This window comes from Rhinoderma darwinii, chromosome 8 (assembly GCF_050947455.1).
Source record: "Rhinoderma darwinii isolate aRhiDar2 chromosome 8, aRhiDar2.hap1, whole genome shotgun sequence".
Taxonomy (NCBI): Eukaryota; Metazoa; Chordata; class Amphibia; order Anura; family Rhinodermatidae; genus Rhinoderma; species Rhinoderma darwinii.
The window spans coordinates 78,574,514-78,590,321 of NC_134694.1; positions in this window are offsets into that span (position 1 = coordinate 78,574,514).

The window sequence follows — 15,808 nt, forward strand, 5'->3', positions numbered from 1 at the left end:
TAATGTTAGTGTTTGTGTACATGGCTACAAATAACGATATAGCTATATCACTATGTGCAGTGTAAATGAATGGAGAGAAGTGTATGACGCTGATTGGTCACTGATTGGTCAGCGTCATACACTTCTCTCCACAATGCCCACTTAGTCAAAAAGTAAAACACGCTCAGTTGTCCATTAAGAAACTCATTAGCATAAAGCTAAAATAGGTCATAACTCCGTCAAAAAGGATCGTTTTTCTAAATAAAAAACACTGCTGTAGTCTACATTACAGCGCCGATCAGATTATGTACAATATAGGCCACTTATAATGTGGTGACAGAGCCGCTTTAATCAATATAACCAGCTGGAAAACCCCATATAATTTTTTTCCCAAAAATTTTTACTAGTACATTGTGAATCCAATCTCTTTCTTTAAACTTACAATCTTGAGACCTTAATGGGCTTCAGTTGAGCCTAGCACCACCATTTTCCATGTACAGATTGGTTATTCACATTGCGTATATGCTAAAGGACAAAACTATATTGATTTATATGAGAGAAGTTGAAAATACTGCAAAATACGAGATAAACATATCTTTGAATTATTAAATTAATCATAGTAAACCACAAAATGAGTTTCATGGCAGATAAATGAATCAACAAAATACATAGGACTCATTACATCCAAAGCAGCTTTTATCTTCCTCAACAACACAATTTGTAATATTATTTAATTTCCCATCTCTATAATTTTCTAAGTTTATATGTGAGTTTTAGGAAACTTGCACTGCAAGAAAATATATGATTTCTAAAGTTCTATCCTTGTATGTTAGCGCATTAGATTAACTTAGTGCAATATACTGTAGTGACTTTTGCATTTGCATATCTGGAATTATTACACCATTATTATAGTTTTATTATATCTTTGCAAAGGTTATAACAAGCATTCATACACGTACATCTTTGAAAGCTTACAGTGAATTTGAATTGTATTACAGCAATCTCCCAAAATATGATAAACACATAATTAGATCATCTTTTGTATGTTCTTGGAGTTGAAGGTGTTTTTTTCTATTTCATTTAGTATGTTTCACAGCCGCAGTTTAGAACAGTGTTCACATCTAACTAAACTTTCTAAAAGCAGGACTATGAATTTGACGGGTGCTACACGTTTTCTCTTAACTAAATAATCCCAATCTGACTAAAGCTCAGTTTGCAAGATATAGTAGACAACACAGTGAGGACCAGGCAGCAAACTTCTAATGTAGATCTATAGTGCATGCACGTTCCGGGTGGCCCGACCATTCTCCATCCAAATTTGAATCAAATAAGGAAAGAAATAGAACAGCACTCCAGATGTTGGGTACGCCTTATGTAATTTTTTTTAACACTTTATACTCAGAACTATGAAAAATCGCTGGTGAAATATTATATATGTAATAGCTAAATTTCGGGTATACAGTACATGACACTTCATCTGGCATAATGAGATTCTAACACAGGCTCAAAGTCAATTTTGAATGAAACCTTGATAATGGTAAATGTAATAGATAAGTACGATGGTGATCCTGTTTGGAGAGCCCGGTTCCTTCCTGGTGGAAGGGTAGATAACTGGTTGCAGCGGTAATTTTGCCCATTCTGGCTTCATCAGGTATACCCCAGGTAATCCTAAAAATCCATATCGATAATGATTAATGATATGCTAAGAAAGTTTTTATCTTGTAAATTGTTACATTTTTAAATAAATGCACAAGTGTTTCCTTTTCAGACAGTTTTCACCTAGTGTTTCCTTTTCTTTCCTATAATTTGTCTTCACATTAACAAAATCGGTTCAATGCTATGAGGATTTGAAGTCGAACTGTTCTCAGTCTCATTGGCACCAGAGGAAGATTGTCCTCAGTGGGGATTCATACTTCATTTGAGAGAGACACATAGCTGTACTAAGACCAACTTAGCGTCCATGGCCACGGGCCGTCGGGTTTAATCACCTCCCGACGCCCGCAGCCATGGATTAGTGAGCGCTGGTCCCCATCTCCTTCCTAGGAGACACCAGCGCTCACTTCCACTTCGGTCTGCTGTGTCCCGTAGGTTGCGCGAGCACGCTCGTGCCCGCTCTTAAAGGGCCAGCGAGCGCACCTGTTAAACAATCATCATTGTCAACCACATGATTTCCTGGTCTATAAGAAGGCCCCAGCCCTTCTGATCCTTGCCTGAGCATTGTTAGTATTCCCAAGTCTGTCTTGCAAATTGTCCCTTAGTGTTTCTTGCTCCAGTTGTTACCTGTGCCCTGTTACCTGTTCCTGTATCCCGTGCTGTTTTCTTGTACCTGTGCCTAATAGTTGGAGTTGTGTCTACTACACCTGCTGTTGCCTTGCCACGTCCTGTGTCATCTGCCTCGTCCAGAGGGATTCGCCATGTGTAGCGTAACCTGCGGCACCTGCTGTCATGTGCCACGTCCTGTGTCATCTGTCACGTCCAGAGGGATTTGCCACGTCTGGCGCAAACTGCGGCACCTGCTGTCATCCGCCACGTCTGGCATTACCTGACGCACCCACCTCCATTCGTGCCAGAGCTGCGGCCATTGTCTGGACTATCCAGGTACCCTCTTGCGGACTTTGTAATTCTGGGGTTCCTGTTGTTTAGCCAGCTGCCTCCTTGCTGCGGCGGTGCGGCCTAGTGGGTCCACATACCGTGACAACCAATAAGGAACTGTTCACATCTACTTTGGAGGCTCTGTTAGGGGCCCTTGTTGCCGATTCCGTCGTTATTGCTAGATAATATAGTAGAGCATGTGACAGACACCATGACGGAAACCTGACGAAACCCTTCAGCGCCATTGGTTTCTGTCATGCAATGGAGCTGGCGGCTCCAGTTTTTTATGTTCTGCTCCTATTATATTTTTCTGCTCCAGAACTAAATGTAAACACAGCCTTATCTGTATCAGTTCTGTTTCCTGCGATTTTAAACTGACACATTTATTGTTATTTGTTTTAAGTTTGAACCCAGCTCCAAGACATCTTGAACACCTTGCATAGCCATTGCCTGTTTTCTGAATATCGGGACTCACAGTATTGTTTGCGAGCTTGTTTGCATATTTGTGTTTTACATGAAATCGATTTAATATGTTTTTTACTCTTATTATTTTTCTTTACACAATTCCTCTTCTCCCTCTCTGAACCCTTTTAGCATTACCCTTGCATTACCATGCAACATAAAACACTAGATAATGCCTTCTCGCGCTTTTGATCCCTAGCTTTGAAATCTTACTGTGCATGTTAAATTAAAGATAAATTAATCTGCTGATTTTCATTGGATCGCTTCAGAATCTAATTTTTATAGAGACAGCTTTCCAGTCCCTCAAAGGCAGATATCTTGAAAAAAAAAAAAAGATCCAAAAAGCCTGATTCGCAATTTTCCTGGGAAATAATTAGCTGTTAGAAACGTCTCTTGCCTTTATCAATGGAAAAAGCCAGGAGACCATCTTCCCTTCTCTTAGTCCATCTGTCTGTGATATCCTTCCTTGTACATTTTGAGACATTTTTACATTTGTTGCTCCCATAACAACGATGCATCCAATTACTCCCATTTGGTCTGATTACCTTCCTGCTAAATGTTATCCAGGGAATCAATCACCAGACCAGCTAGAGACACCTAAAAGTAGCCATACGCTTTAGATAGCCGTTGTCAAAACCGACAGCTATTACTGCCAAATACCCCATACCCATTCACACTCTGCTCATCCAAGACTGCATGTTTTTTCTATAGGGAGAGGGGAATAAGCTGCTGTGAGACACCTCTGCCAGTGGAATATCTCCTGCGGGAATAAAGGATGGGCATATTGACATATTGAGGTCCCACATGCCTGATTCTTCTTTCCCTAAACATCTACTGTCAGAGGAGAGTCATGACACCTCCATACACATTTATTAGTCAGCCGGTCCCACAGCAACCGACCGATAAGGCCAACTGTCATTAAATGTGTATGGAGTCTTGATGCTAGTTGAGTACCTCAACTGTAACCAAAGTCGTTGGAATGGGGGCTGCTATATAAGAAACTGTGCCATCTGGTTGGTTCTTTCCCTCGGTATCGCAGGAATCAGACTGTTAAACTAATCAGCGCTATTTCTATAAAATTAGACATTAAAAAAATTTACAAATTTACTTTTAGCATATACATCTATATAAATAATTTTATACTAAATGGGACTTTTTAATCAAAATATAGATGATTTTTTCCAAGCTTACTAACTGAGTGAAATGTTCTCTTTTTATGCTGGCTTTTATGTTAAATCCAGTAACGGTGTATATAAGTGTACCATAATAAAATATTTAACTAATTTAAATTATTATTAAAGAGCCCTAATTCAATCAAATGTTTTTTTGTTGTTTTTTTCCCTGGGTTTCCGTATATTTACACTTTAATAGGGAATAAATAGGTCTTAATTGCAGTGTACATTTAATTCTGATGAATTTAACAAGTTCAATTAATACAATCACACATTTCCTTCTGTCTTGGAAATAAGTTTTCAAAGTTTCAATAAACCGATATTAATAAATTTACTAATGTGTTTAACTTGTGCATGATAAATGCTTTTCTGAAAAGTAATTGCAATGTTGACATAAACTCAACAAATCATCAAAAACTAAATATAAATGTAATTCATCATTTAAACATTTACAAAAAAACTTAATAAACATTTGGTAATTAAAAATGGGCAATTTTTGAGCACTGATTTTGCAAATCCACTTTAGCAGATTCTGCATTCTAGTCAGCCAAGATAATATTTTCTTGTCAATTATGAAGAATTTCCAGAAGCCAAAATATATAGTATATGAAAATGTGGAAAAATTTTGAACCAGTTCCTCAAAGACTGATGGATTCCTGACAAAATAGAAATTGTGTACACACAAAAAGAATGAATGCAATACCCATCCCTTATTGTTTCTAAAAGCTTTTCTTACAAGAAAAGGTAAAATGCATCGATCCAATACATCTAAAAAAAAAAACATAGAAATAACTTTGCAAATAGTCTTGATTAAAAATATCAAAGATAAAAAATATATTGTTTTGCATCTACAGCTCCTATTCAGACCTATGTGTCTCCACGGTAACAGACTACAACAAACTCTGTACAGTCTAATCCTGCAATTATACTCCTTTCCATTTGTCTCCTACAGTACTTCTTGCTGATCTACCTTGCTGATATATGTTAGCAAGAAGTAGGGGATATATTGTGTACAAGATGAGACTACACAGATGTTTAGGGAGGTTACAATCCATGCAGATTATAAGGGGATGGGGCTGGGGCAGAGGTTACATCTGTGTTAGGCCCGGTTCATATCACGTTTTTACCCTGCGTTTAGCGTGTACACCAGGAAAACTCTCCACGTACACACTAAACATGTCCATAGGGTAACATTAGCCTGACAGAAACCAAAAGAGCGACCTTTTAGTCTCTGTCGGGCCTGTATACATCAGTATACTAAAAAAAATAAAGTATGGAATAGCATAGTGGACTGCACTATTTCATACAACATATACCGTTCAGAATACTTGCCACCTATGGGTGATGGATGGCACTTTATGGCATTTTTCACAGTTTAAGGTAAATCTCATGAGCTTTTCATAATCGCTTCATGACACATCCATTAATCAGATGCCATAATAGCCAAGTGCCTGTGACGGATGCCTAACAATGGCAACCGTCACCCATAGGCTATTATGGCATTCGTTTAACGTATACATATACGTCATGTTGATATATACGTTAAAAGGTTGCAATGATAGCCTATGGGTGATGGATGTCATTTTTAGGCATCTGTCACAGCCTCCGTTTAACCCTTTAGTGACAAGCCTATTTTAGGCCTAGATGACAAGCTATTTTTTACGTTTTTCCATCATCTCATTCAAAGAGCTATAACGTTTTTATTTTTGCGTCGACATAGCTGTATAAGGTCTTGTTTTTTGCGGAACAAGTTGTATTTTTTTAATAGTACCATTTTGGGGTCCATATAATTTATTGATTAACTTTTATTAACTTTTTTTGGGGGGGAACAGAAAAAAACAGCAATTTCGCAACACTTTTTTGCGTCCTAAATTTACGCCATTTAGTGTGTAGTAAAAATAGCACAATAACGTTATTCAGCGGGTTGTTAAGATTGCAATGATACCAAATTTATATTGATTTTGTATGTTTTACTACTTTTACACATTTGTTTTTGTGTCTCCATAATTCAAGAGCCATAACTTTTTTATTTGTACGCCGATGCAGTTATGTGAGGGCTTTTCTTTTGCGGGGCAGCTTGTAGTTTTTATTGGTACCATTTTGGAGTAGATGTGACTTTTTGATCAATTTTATCACATTTTTTTTAAAGTCAGGATTCACAGAAAACTGCACTTTTTGCATTGTTTTTTATTTTATTTTATTTTTTACGGCGTTCACCATGCGGGTTAAATAATGTAATAACTTTATAGTTGAGGTTGTTACAGACGCGGCCATACCAAATATCTGTAGCTTGTTTTTTTAATAATAAAGCATTTTGTCAGGGGAAAATGCGTGTTTCTCTTTTTTTTTCACTTTTTTTTTTTATTAACTTTATTAAACTTATTATTTACTTTTTTACTAGTCCCACTAGGGGACTTCAATATGCAATTGTCCAATCACTTTTATAATATACTGCAATACTTCTGTATTGCAGTGTATTACTGCCTGTCCGTGTAAAACAGACAGGCCTCTGCTAGGTCATGCCTCTGTCACGGCCTAGCAGGCATAAGTAGTGGCAGACCTGAGGGCCTTTATTAGGCCCCCCGGGCTACCATAGAAGACACCGGCACTCTGCAATCACACGCAGGATGCCGGTGGGGTGAGAGAGGGAGCTCCCTCCCCTCTCCAAAACCACTCAGATGCGGCGCACGCTATTGAGTACCACATCTGAGGGGTTAAACGGGTGACATCAATATCAGTATAACTGAGAGCAGAGAGATTTAATGGCTTCCTGCTCTATTTATTTATTCCGATGCAGTGCCGTAAAAAGGCCATTGCATCGGATTAAAGTCCGTTAGTGGACGCCGTAAAAATACTAATGAGCGGTCACTAATGGGTTAAGGTATATATTGGATGTATACATTAAACTAAGGCTATAAATGTGATGTAAGCAGGGCCTTACAGCTGTCTTAAGTATCAGCTACATATATTGTGAGCCATAAAATATTTGAGTATAGATGTGTCTTTTTTTTTTTTAGCTGGAGGAGCTTGTGCAGGTTGTTGAAATTGTTTTTATCATCATCATTTTACAGTTCACAGTAAATGCTGCTAATGTATTCATATCAGTATCCGACACATATTATTTATAATCGTTAGCATTTCTAATTGGCTCATAAAAATGTTCGGCTGTCTGTAAGGTGTAGGCTATGGTGTATACAGCCCTCTCAGGAATGTAGCGGCAAAAATGTAACAAAGCAGGAGATTTTTTGCAACTCAACGTAACTTTTACTTTCAGGCGGGCGCTGTTAGTTCACATGGCCACACAACAGTATACTCAGAACTTCCTAACATGGCAGGCACAGAATTGAGCATGGCCTCGAACGCCCCTCCCTGTTACAGGGGTTGGTCTAGCAATAAGGCCTAGTAAGCCACTAGCTGCTCACTTTATGTTTGTTGGCAGGCTTCTGCTCGCACCAACCACTGCTCACACCATCGGACACACCAATAGTAGGGAGATTCTTCCTGCCACCCACAGCTGGTTTTAAGGACCTCTACTACAGGTCCAATCAGTGGCGGATTATCATATGGGCGGTTCGGGTAGCCTGGGGCCCGAGGATCTCAGGGGGGCCCATGGCAGCCCGAACCGCACATAGTCTTTTAAAACTATTCAGTGCGCTAGCGCTGCTAACTGCCGCTATGGAGATGGGGTGAAGGAGCAGGGAATTGGCCGGGATAGGGGTAGGTAGCAGGCGTTAAGCATGTCTGATAGTGCTTAGGACACGCTTCTCTGACACTGCGGGCGCCGCCATTGAGTAACAGAACAGCGACGGACGGCGGTTCTGTTACTCCAAAGCTGGAAGAGAAGCTAGAAGAGAAGAGCCGGGCGGGCGGTCACAGTCGCTGAGGTTAGTACTGGCTGCCGGTTTATCCTCCTGCCCAACTAACATTAATGTCACTGGCCGACGCTAGGTGGGGGATTATGCAGTAAGGGAGGGAGGGCTAACCATCTAACTGACGGCAGCTAGCTCTATGGGGGGGATAATAGTTTCCCCCATAGAGATCTCTTCAGTCAGTTAGACGCTCAACCCCCCCCCCCTTGCAGTATAGTAACTACTGATGACCCTATGGGGGAAGGGGGGATTATTCCTAGAGCCCTCTGCCTGCAGTCAGATGGTTAGACCCCCTTGCAGTATAACTCTCCCCCCATAGAGCTCTCAGCAGTTATTATATTTAATTTTATTTTTTTAATAAAAATGTTTGTTCACATCTAAAAACTTTATATTAAAATTATATATATATACATATATATATATATATATATATATATACATATATATGTATATATATATATATATATATATATATATATATATATATATATATATATATATATATATATATAATGTATGTGTGTGCATCAGTGTGATTGATTGATTTTATTAAAAAATATTTTTAACTTTTTGAGATGCAGTGGCTTTGTATCCTGTATCCGTCAGGTCAGCAGGACTGACGGGATCAGTGAAACGAGCCCTGCGCTAAATTATAATCTTAGATGTGATAGATTTGAGGTGGATCCTGCGTGTCACTGATTCTGTCAGTCCAAAGTATTTAAATGTGTACATAGCCTTGAGGCACTATATACAAGGGGGAGCGCTGTGTGGCACTATATACAAGGGGAAGCGCTGTGTGGCACTATATTCAAGGGGAGCGCTGTGTGGCACTATATACAAAAGGGAGCGCTGTGTGGCCCGATATACAAAGGGGGAGGGCTGTGTAGCACTATATACAAGGGGAGGCTGTGTAGTGCTATCCACAGCGGTATGTGTGTGGCGCTCTTTATAGGGGGGGCTTTTTGGTGCTATTTACAAGAGGGGGAGGGCTGTGTGGCGCTCTCTACAGGGGAGCTGTATGGCACTATCTATAGGGGGCTGTGTGTAACGCTCTCTACGGGGGGGATGTGTGATATATAGAGCGGGCTGTGTATGGAAATATATATGGGGGTGTGTAATATCTACAGGGGCTGTGTGTGGCACTATGTACAGGGGGCTGTGTGTATGTGGTGTTTTACAGTGTGTGGTATTATTATATTCAGGCGCGCATTGTTTGGTGCTATTATATTTAGGGGACAGTATGTGGCACCATGATAATTTATTTTCGTTTATAGGAGTGGAAATGTTGGAAAAGTGAGGAGACATCTGAGTGGCAAATTCTGCAGAAATGAGTCATGGCCGGGAGAAGTCGTCATGAGCTCTGGACCGGATGGAGAAGAAAAAAGGAAAAAAACTACTAGAATCTAAGACGTCGTCACCTGTGAGTCACTAGATTTATAGAGAATCTGTCACCTTTCCTGACATGTTTATTATAGGAAATCCTTGTATTTCACAAAAAGTCTTTCTGCAGTCCAGTACTGATAGACAATTCCCCATGTCAGGAGGATGTGTCCCTGCACAGTGTGAGACTGTCAGTATGTAGGGACACAGCCCTGTGACAAGGGGAATCGTAACATCCATTTGTTAATGCTTGCCCAAAAAGGTAGTTTTAAAAGTAGTTACGGCAGGGCGGCGGTGGGGAAGGGGGGCCCAAGTTTGGGTAACATCCCAGGATCTACTTAATCCGCCACTGGGTCCAATGATCAGCACCGTCATTTCGAGCAGCTTTCTCAACAGCTCTCCAACCTCCCCAGCAGCTGTCACTATTCTCTCACTGCACGCAAGCCTGGTCAATCCAACCTTCTCCCGACAATGAACAGTCTTTGGCGGGTTCTGCGTCTTTTTATGTTCTAAGCACCAGAGGTTAAAACATTTCTCAATTATGATATTGATGTGTGTGAATTACTTTTAAATCACTTGAGTAAATCATGAAATGTATAAGCAGAACCGATAAAAACACAGGGACATATACAGAAACACCGAAAAAGGCCATACATGCAAATGGACACAGCCAGGCCAGAAATGCTGATGAAAGGGCGAGCAGGTGCTTTAAATAATAATAGCCACTCCCACTAGTCTTGAGGGGAGTGGTGTGTGGTGCATGGGATGTGTAGTAAGAAATAATAAATGAATAGTGTGTGTGCAAGTGTAATACTATAAGTGAAATATAGGGGGCAGTAATAAATGAAGTGCCTCAATAGAAATAAATGGATAATGGGGTGCAAGTGAGTGAAACATGGAGGGATAGTGTGTACGTCATGAGGCACAACGTGTATAGCCAGGTAGAAGCCTATTTGTGACGCCTTGATAATTCATAGAGCGGGCTACCCTGCTTGCTATGCCAAACAACAACACACCATGCTCTCCCAGCATCAAATACCCGGCTGTGTCCAAGAGAAGCGAATATACATAATAATGAAAAATACCTGGGGTATTGGTAATCATTTTGGCCAAAAGGACGCAAGCTCGCAATCCACGACAAGGATCCCCAGACTTGCGAGTCCCTAAATCCTAAACTGGAACAGAACGTTCCTGATGCACAAACAGAACCGATAAAAACACAGGGACATATACAGAAACACCGAAAAAGGCCATACTTGCAAATGGACACAGCCAGGCCAGAAATGCTGATGAAAGGGCGAGCAGGTGCTTTAAATAATAATAGCCACTCCCACTAGTCTTGAGGGGAGTGGTGTGTGGTGCATGGGATGTGTAGTAAGAAATAATAAATGAATAGTGTGTGTGCAAGTGTAATACTATAAGTGAAATATAGGGGGCAGTAATAAATGAAGTGCCTCAATAGAAATAAATGGATAATGGGGTGCAAGTGAGTGAAACATGGAGGGATAGTGTGTACGTCATGAGGCACAACGTGTATAGCCAGGTAGAAGCCTATTTGTGACGCCTTGATAATTCATAGAGCGGGCTACCCTGCTTGCTATGCCAAACAACAACACACCATGCTCTCCCAGCATCAAAGACCCGGCTGTGTCCAAGAGAAGCGAATATACATAATAATGAAAAATACCTGGGGTATTGGTAATCATTTTGGCCAAAAGGACGCAAGCTCGCAATCCACGACAAGGATCCCCAGACTTGCGAGTCCCTAAATCCTAAACTGGAACAGAACGTTCCTGATGCACAAACAGAACCGATAAAAACACAGGGACATATACAGAAACACCGAAAAAGGCCATACTTGCAAATGGACACAGCCAGGCCAGAAATGCTGATGAAAGGGCGAGCAGGTGCTTTAAATAATAATAGCCACTCCCACTAGTCTTGAGGGGAGTGGTGTGTGGTGCATGGGATGTGTAGTAAGAAATAATAAATGAATAGTGTGTGTGCAAGTGTAATACTATAAGTGAAATATAGGGGGCAGTAATAAATGAAGTGCCTCAATAGAAATAAATGGATAATGGGGTGCAAGTGAGTGAAACATGGAGGGATAGTGTGTACGTCATGAGGCACAACGTGTATAGCCAGGTAGAAGCCTATTTGTGACGCCTTGATAATTCATAGAGCGGGCTACCCTGCTTGCTATGCCAAACAACAACACACCATGCTCTCCCAGCATCAAAGACCCGGCTGTGTCCAAGAGAAGCGAATATACATAATAATGAAAAATACCTGGGGTATTGGTAATCATTTTGGCCAAAAGGACGCAAGCTCGCAATCCACGACAAGGATCCCCAGACTTGCGAGTCCCTAAATCCTAAACTGGAACAGAACGTTCCTGATGCACAAACAGAACCGATAAAAACACAGGGACATATACAGAAACACCGAAAAAGGCCATACTTGCAAATGGACACAGCCAGGCCAGAAATGCTGATGAAAGGGCGAGCAGGTGCTTTAAATAATAATAGCCACTCCCACTAGTCTTGAGGGGAGTGGTGTGTGGTGCATGGGATGTGTAGTAAGAAATAATAAATGAATAGTGTGTGTGCAAGTGTAATACTATAAGTGAAATATAGGGGGCAGTAATAAATGAAGTGCCTCAATAGAAATAAATGGATAATGGGGTGCAAGTGAGTGAAACATGGAGGGATAGTGTGTACGTCATGAGGCACAACGTGTATAGCCAGGTAGAAGCCTATTTGTGACGCCTTGATAATTCATAGAGCGGGCTACCCTGCTTGCTATGCCAAACAACAACACACCATGCTCTCCCAGCATCAAAGACCCGGCTGTGTCCAAGAGAAGCGAATATACATAATAATGAAAAATACCTGGGGTATTGGTAATCATTTTGGCCAAAAGGACGCAAGCTCGCAATCCACGACAAGGATCCCCAGACTTGCGAGTCCGATATGCGGATTTGAATATAGGGAAAATGGCCAAAGGAAGGTATCACAAGGGTGGATCAGGCATATCATTAGTGGAGACTGCCAAACTTGTAACCATCTTTAACAAACTTGCTACTTTTAGCCCAATACTTCTACCGGATGTAGAATCTTCTGTTCAGCAGATGGAACATTATATCTTCGATCCCTGATTACCACAAACTACATGGACATGCCCTTACCTTTAGTGGACTGTATTAAAAACATCTCTTCTAGTAATTTATCTTTTCAATAATATTCTTATAGTAGGTTACCTACCACTCATCCACAAGCCATCAGCTTTGTTTAATAGACCATTTATTCTTGTTTCATATTTACAATTGCCAAAACTAGTGTCAAAAGTAAAACCATTAAGTGTGCATCCTGATTATTAATCAATTGTAATAACAATAGTTATTTGCTATTTGAAATACATTTTATTCATAAGACTTTTCTGTAAATATCATTGTTTTGCATTTGGCATTTATTAACAAAAAATTAGAATTTATGGTATAAATAAAAGGTAAATGAAAATAATCTGTAAGCAAATGCCATCAAAACTGGTGTATCGATAATAATCTGATTCCTGCACTACCCAGGAAAAAAAAATTAACTGGATGACCTAGACCACTCCCAATCCCACCACTTCAGTAACAGATGATGTTTCTGGCTGGCCCCATGACTAGCTAGTATGGTGAATGATTCCCTGGATAACATCTAGCAGGTATTGCACCAGACACAATGGGAATAGTTTGAGATACAGTTACTATGGGCAATGACAATACAAGATATGTTCCGGGAAGGGAAGCACAGGGAGATTGGATATCTGAAGCGTAGTCAAGGAAGCCAGTAACAGAGGTCAGGCAGGTTTGGTTATGCGGTACGAAGGAGTAAACGTGAGCACAGTCAGATACTGTAGATACTACCCCCGATTTAGCCCTCTGTAAATAATGCCCCCAATAGAGTTCCTGTAGATACTTTCCCCCATAGAGCCCCCTGTAGCTATTGGCCCCATAGAGCCATCTGTAGATAGTGCCCCCCTGGAGATAGTGCCCTACATAAATATCCCTGTAGATAGTGGCCCCCATAGACCTTCCTCTAGATAGTGGCCCCTGTTTATAGTGCCCCACATATAGTCCCCTGTAGATAGTACCCCAAATATAGCCCCCTGTAGAAAGTGCCCCAGATATAGCCCTCTGTAGATAGATCCCCCCTAAAGATAGAGCCACTCACACTTTTAAATGGGAAAAAAAATTACATACTTACCTGATCTCGTTCCCATGCCATCCTCTAGAAATGCAGTCCTGCTCTCTTCTGAGCAGGTCTGCTGGGGCTGAACGACGCAAGCGGCGCAATCCACTTGCATCATTAAAAGAAGCTGAATGGCAGGGCAAGGCACAATCTTGCACTTCCATTCAGCGCCTTTTTACGGTGCAAGCGTCGCGCCCCTTGCGTTGATCAAAGGCACAGAATGGCAGGGTGTCTTGCCCTGCCATTCAACGATGTAAGTGGCGCGAGGACGTCATCCCATTGCTTGCGTCATAGAAAGGCGCTGAATGGTAGAGCACGGAAGGTGCCCTGCCAGTGCTAGTTATGCATGTAATTGTATCTGCATCCTATAGACGCAGATACAATTATAGTGCAGGAGGTTGGCACCACTGCCCCCTCAGAGAGGCAGCAGGCAGCAGTCGAGAAGTTCATCTCGCCTCATGGATGGTATGGCCCTGGGTACCGTTTAGTAGAACGTGAGAGTAGTCAGACATGCATTGAAGATATTTTACAACTCATCCAATTGACTTAAAAAAGTTCAATAATTTAAATTGGTAACTTGAATTTGAGAAGAGTCATTCTCTACCCTACTTGGACATATAGGTAAATTAAGCACATTTTATTTACATTTAACTTTTACATTACATAGTTTCCCTATTTGTGCTTTAGGATAAATGTAGAATAACTGTACTGTTTACTGGATATACAAGATAGATAATCACTGGATCTTTACAAGATAGATAATCATCATATATACTTAGCAGATGCCAAATACAAAAGCATAAATAACATGTATTTTTTCCTGTCTTTACTTTAATACATTTTAACCTTTTGCCTTTTGGCTTACTGCTAATTTTCTTACTTTGGTAAACAATATATTTTTGCCAATTGTCAATTCTATTCACAGTTATAGCATCTTCAGTGTCCTGCTGAGAGAGAAGGAATGTGATAAACAAGTACAGATTGAAGAAGTGTTCACAAGCTCCATCAATCCGCTCAGTTGTTTCAAAGATCAAACCATGCCCCTAGGCTATATAAGACAACTTACTAAAATAATTGTTTCAGCCTCACTTAGTCTTTTGCACAATTCAGCGTCTGGCAAATCAGATAGTAAGGGTTATATGATAAGTTACCAAGTTGCTGTTTGCCGTGTAAATCAAAGTGATGTGATATTTATGGTTCCTCTTAAATTGCCAGACAGGTTGATTAAAAGCATTGTTGAGTGCTGATATTTTCCTTTTATTTACTATGATTAAGCAAAGATTCATGCTCATGTGGAAAACTTCCATGAAAAAAAGAAATAGTTGTACAGTTTACAACATATGAAAAAAACTACTGTTTTTTTCTCTAAACAAAGTAGTCATGAAAATCCTGGCAATATGCCGGCTACTTAAATGTGCTTTAACCCCTTAAGGACCAGGTCTATTTCGGCCTTAAGGACCAAGCATTCTTTTTCATTTTTTCCTCCTCGCCTAACAAGAGTCATAACTTTTTTATTTTTATATCGAAATAGCAATATGAATGCTGTTTTTTTTTTGTGGGACGAGTTGTGTTTTTCAAATTGCACAACTTTTGGGTGTGTACATTATGTTGCTTATCTTTTAATAATTTTTTTAGGAATTTAAAAAAAAAACCAGCTATTCCAGCATTGTTTTTTAAGTTTCAAAATTATGCCGTTTACTATGTGGTGTAAATAACATTGTTAACTTTATTCTATGGGTCAGTACGATTACGACGAAAACAAATATGTATAGTTTTTTTTAATGTTTTACTACTTTTGCACAATTAAACCACATTTAAACTAAAATTATTTGTTTTTGCATCGCCGCTTTCCAAGAGCCGTAACTTTTTATTTTGTTCATCGATCTCGCCATATGAGGACTTGTTTTTTGTGAAATGAGATGTAGTTTTTATTGGTATCATTTTGGTGTACATGGAACTTATTGATTCAATTTTATTAAAGTTTTTGTTGGGGAATGGGAAAAAATAGAATTATCGCTGTTGTCTTTGTGTTTCTTTGTACCGCGTTCACCTGACAGTTTAATTAATGAGATAACTTTATTACTCGGGTTGCTACAAACACGGTGATACCATATATGTG